This window comes from Palaemon carinicauda, chromosome 2 (assembly GCF_036898095.1).
Source record: "Palaemon carinicauda isolate YSFRI2023 chromosome 2, ASM3689809v2, whole genome shotgun sequence".
In the NCBI taxonomy this organism is placed as follows: Eukaryota; Metazoa; Arthropoda; class Malacostraca; order Decapoda; family Palaemonidae; genus Palaemon; species Palaemon carinicauda.
In genome coordinates this window covers 164,308,080-164,314,032 of record NC_090726.1, presented here as the reverse complement: position 1 = coordinate 164,314,032, position 5,953 = coordinate 164,308,080, and positions in this window count along the sequence as shown.

The following is a 5,953-nucleotide window of genomic DNA, read 5'->3' as shown; positions in this document are numbered from 1 at the left end:
CTATTTTCCTTTTAGAGTTACTCGTGACTAAACCCTGTGCATTCATCACTATTATGGTTTGTGTTTCATCCCCATTATTTAACCCTGGATAGGTACGGTCCTCGGACACCCCTTTAAGGGTATACTCGGACGCGAACGACCCCGACGCCAAAAAAAATTCTTGAAAAATCAGTTTTTGCAGTAACCTCCTTTTTTCTTTTGCCAAAAAAAACTTCAATGAATGCTTAAAACAACTGTAAAGATAAATACTACTCATCTGCAGAAAAACTATTTATTATAAATATTTTAAAAAATTAAGTAGAAAAAAAAAGACCTGACATAAAAATTCATAAAAAAAAAGTTTATACATATATACACAAATCCTTTTAGGAATTGATTCTTGAATGTTTAGGACACATCTTGATGTATTTTGGATGAAGTCAGACCCATGGAGGTGAAGATCTGAAATGAGAAAAAAAAGGTAACTTTTTTTGGCCAAAAAAAATTGTCCAAATTTCATGAATTTTTTTGGGTACCCAAATGAAATAGGAAGTGGCTAATTTTTTTAGGGAATAAACATATGTTATCCTAAAATAGAAATATGTAAAAAAATCTTCATTATTTTGTAAATTACATTTATATCAGGGGCCATATCTAAAGGTAATTTTTTGAGTACTTGGAAATTTCGTAAAAAAATACATATATTTAATATATAATATGATATTTATGCAGGTAAAAATATACCAAAATATCACAAATTCTATAGGGAACAAGAATATATATAGATAGGGCAGCTTACGCTTGGGATATGTCCACAAAATGGCCGCCAACCACACTGACTCAGACTCCCTAATCTGCCACTTGAAATGTAGGAAGGGTATGTCAATTTCAAGGTGTTATTTACTAATCTAATTATTATTGGATATGCATAAAAATTGTATGGTGGGTTGCTGGATAATTGTCGATTATTTTACGACTATAAAATTAAAATTCTGACCCAAAATATTTTTTTTGAAGGGAAATAAAATCGAAAAAAAAAAATGTAAAACAATATTTTAGCTAAAAAAATTTGATGATATTCAATCAAAAAAAAAGTAAACAAAATTTTCCGACAAATAAACATCTAGAGGAATCATTACTCTGTGATAGTTCCTTAGTACGTAGTAATTTTGAAAGAATTGGGAAAAAACGAAAAAATGGCAATCACCGGAAAATCGAACACATACCTATATATACGCCATATCTGGCTAAAAAAAAGATAGGCATGGGTAGCCAGATCATCTAGAAACACTTTCCAACACTATAAAAATATAAGTTTTGCGACACTACTTGCCAATTCCTTACGGTAACATGACTAAGCAAAAAAATGCAAAACAAATAAAAAGGGGCACTCGTGGAAAAATGGCCATTCTAATATACGGCATTTCAGAAAAAAAAAATTTCAGCCACGTGCTAGGCAAACCATCAAGGCATATTTTCCGACAAATAAACATATAAATGAAATATTACTCTGTGATAGTTCCTTAGTACGTAGTAATTTTGAAAGAAATGGGAAAAAACGAAAAAATGGCAATCACAGGAAAATCGAACACATACTTATATATACGCCATATCTGGCTTAAAAAAAATAGGCATGGGTAGCCAGATCATCTAGAAACACTTTTCAACACTATAAAAATATAAGTTTTGCGACACTACTTGCCAATTCCTTACGGTAACATGACTAAGCAAAAAAATGCAAAACAAATAAAAAGGGGCACTCGCGGAAAAATGCCCAACATTCTAATATACGGCATCTCAGATAAAAAAAAAAGACATGCACGTGTTAGCCCAACCATCAAGGCACACTTTCTAACACATAAACATGAAAAAAAAATCAATAATATACGGCAATTCCTTACTACGTAGTAAATTTTTACAAATATTGAAAAAAAACAGAAATTGGCAACCGCAGTTAAATACCCAATATACCAATAACTACGTCGTATCTGACAAAAACAAAATCACGCATGGGTAGCCAGATCATCTAGACACACTTTCCAACATTAAAAAAGCAAAAGTTTTACGACACTATTTCGCAATATCTTACGGAAAAATGACTTGGCAAAAAAATTTTAAAAAATTAAAAAGGGACACTCGCGGTAAAATGCCCGACATTCTAATATACGACATCTCAGATAAAAAAAAAGACATGCACGTGTTAGCCCAACCATCAAGGCACACTTTCTAACACATAAACATGAAAAAAAAATGAATAATATACGGCAATTCCTTACTACCTAGTAATTTTTACAAATATTGAAAAAAAAACAGAAATTGGTAACCGCAGTTAAATACCCAATATACCAATAACTACGTCGTATCTGACAAAAACAAAGTCATGCATGGGTAGCCAGATCATCTAGACACACTTTCCAACACTAAACAAGCAAAAGTTTTACGACACTATTTGGCAATATCTTACGGAAAAATGACTTGGCAAAAAAATGAAAAAAAAATGAAAAAGGGGCACTCGCGGTAAAATGGTCCTCGTGGTGATGAACGACATTTTAACTAAAAAAAAAAAACATGCACATGGTAGCCAAACAATCCACCAAGACTTTCCACAACTGATAACCTATACAAGTTGCACCATTCTACGACAATTTCATAATACGTAATAACTTTGATAATTATGCAAACTACCTCAGAAGGGTAAACTCGGACGCGAACGACCCCGACGCGTCTCAGAAATCGGGGAAGGAGTACAGCTACAGCAATGCACATCTGGACACTACTAGAGCGTGTAGGGGAGACACCTCCTGCAGGTCGATCACCCACAAATTCAGTCACAGGGGTGAGTCACGTGAGAAAAACCTGTTTTTTTTTTGACGCTCGGGGTCGCAAACGACCCACCGTACCTATCCAGGGTTAATATTGGTAATAATATGGATTCTCCCATGCTTCCTTCCTGTTCTGATATGATGTTCTTTTCTTCATTTCCCGGAATTCTGCCAGTAGAAAATCCAACTTTTCTATTACATTTGTTCTTTCGCCTTCATATTTATTTTTGTGTGTATACCTGCAATTATCCCCATATCTGCACCAACCCCTGGCATTATAGATGCATTCTTTGTAGTTGGGCTCTATATGTGCAGATTTGGGTTGAAAGGCCTCATATCTTGGGGATTTTGGTGCATAGCGCGGTATATACGCGGCCTGCTTTTTTGTTTCTTTTTTTGTTTCATTTTTGCTTTCATTTTTCTTTTCAGTTTGCTGAGTTTTCTTAATCTCATTCATAGTTGCAGGATGCATATATCGACATTTTTTGTTGAAACTGCATCCTTTTCCTTCTTTTAGGTTTTTGCATATTTTTGGATGGAGATCTCTGCATTCGTCTCCATATCCGTCTAAATACGCACATTTACCATATATTTCATAATTATGGCATATCTTTGGATGCTTGTAGTATTATCTTTCGCCAAATCTGCAATTCCCTCTTTTCAGCATATTGCAGACTATATCTTTCTTTTCTTTTTTTTCTTGTTCTTGCACTTCCCTAAAAGTATGTAGGTCCGGGTAGAGTCTCTTGGGTCTATTATTTGTTTCCATCTGATAATTTATTTCTTCATAAGTATGTTGTTGGATGGCATCATAAGTTATATCAATGATTTCCTCTGCATCCTTACACAAATCCTGTTTATTTTTCTCTTCTCCTTCTTCTTCTTCTTCTTCTTCTTCTTCTTCCTCTTCTTCTTCCTCTTCTTTATCTTCAACTATTTGCAGATTTAGTCTCGACTTAATTATATTTTCTATCCAGACTAAGCATGTTAAGCAGAAAAGCTTTGTGTCTCTATTTTTTATTTTCTGCTGTATTTCAGCACATGTAGGGTGTGTTGGAACATGGCAGGCATCACATTTTCTAATCAGTTGTTGAGGATTATTAATGGAATACCATATCTTACATGTATTACACCATTTTGGCATTCTTTTTCCCAATGCATCAATCAGCATATTCACCATATTGGACTTCTTATTGTTCTTTGGTGGAATGTGTTGATTGATGTAGACTTTCTTTATAAGTCTCTTTATCACTTGGATCTTCTTTAGAATTTTTTCTATTATTTTGCTGATGTTTTCCGCAGATTTGTTCCAGTTTATTGGATCATATTGTTTCAATATGTCTGCGAATATTTTTCCGTCACACTGGTTGGAGTTACTAGTGACCTCTGTTATCAGACGGTTGAGAGAGAGAGAGAGAGAGAGAGAGAGAGAGAGAGAGAGAGAGAGAGAGAGAGAGAGAGAAAGTTCTTTAACGAACAGCCTTACTAAGGTTTTATATTTTCCTGATTAGTGTCCACTATTGCCATGATTCCGCGTAGTCTGCTAGTAACTTATATAATTTTACCTTTCCCAAACATCGCCTGATGAATTTATTTCGACCTCGATCCGAAGAGCTTTTATATTCAAAGATTAGAAAAATTAAATTGTCATTATGACTACTAAATACACCCTCTCCTTTGGCTTTGAATCTCAGCCATTTTTTAAAAAGTGTGTTTAACGTACATAACACTAGGGGAAAAATCCTTCTTTCTTTTCATCTCTTGCTCAACACAAAAACTCCTGGATGCAGAATTTGCGTCTATTTTCAAGTAGTGAGTTTCCTAAAAGCTGTTTACCTTCTTCGTCAGGTCAACAAACATTCATGAAAGCATGTTCAAAAGGGAGAGGTCCTCGAATCTTTTACTTACTGGACGAGAAACAAAATATTTCTCTGCAGTGTAATTTTAAGTGGTCCTGGATCTGTCTTTTTTTATAAATATATTTAATCGTAGAATAAAGTATTATTTTGCTTATTGTAAAGAAGAGTTATAAAAAGCTTACAAAGAAATTGAATGATGTGAAATATTGTTATTGAAAAGCAATAAAGAAGCTTAACAAGGACAATAAATAACGCTCATAAGATTGTGCTAGATTTATATACATACATACATGCATGCACACATACATACATCAGAGAAACAAGTAGGCTGAAACTGATGAAATTATGCATGGAAATTAATGTAAGATTTTGAATTCCTTTCTCAACTTGCAAGCTGTATACAAACTATATTGCCAAAACACTAGACCAAATATCTACACGACAGTGACAGAATCATTATAGTTAAGTGTTGTGTAACAAATTTTCAAGTGAAATAAAATATATATGATATTTTGCATAGTTGATAACAATTACTACCTATAAATACTGCTGCTACGAGTAAATTAAATAATAATAATAGTAATAATAATAATAATAACAATAATAATAATAATAATAATAATAATAATAATAATAATAATAATAATAATAATAATAATAATAATAATAATACCATTATTGTCATAGTTGTTGCAATTGCTTTCTATGTAGCCCATACTATCTAATATAAAATGGTTACACAGATAAGAATAATAATAATAATAGCTGTGCTAACTAGATAATAAGAACATGCAGCTATTTAACGACCAAACTTAACGAATCTTTCATCTTCAGTGTTTAGTATTGAGGTTGTTATGATTGTGTTCAGTGTGTCTGGATCTTTACTTTTTCTTCAATTCTTTGTTTTTTATCTTTTTACCTTTCTCGCTTTCTTGTTGGGAGTTCACTTCCTCAGCGATGGTAATCCTTTTTTAAATTTGAATATAAACAGAGAGAAGGATAGAGAAATTTTCGTGTTCTCAGACAAACTTCTTAAGGAATTTATTTTCATTACTACAATGCACTCTCAGGTCTCTGCTTTTATTCTTTGGCATTCTTCAAAAAATATGCTTTTTCGAATCTGATGATACAAACAGGTCCGTATCCTTTGGGTACATAACTCTTTTATAGTTACTATTTTAGTTTTATTTTTCGCTGAACTTGAAGAAAAAATTATAACAAACAATCATTAACAATCAGAATAATTAATTTGAAAGATGTTGGATGCGTACCAATAACAGTAATTAGCTCAAA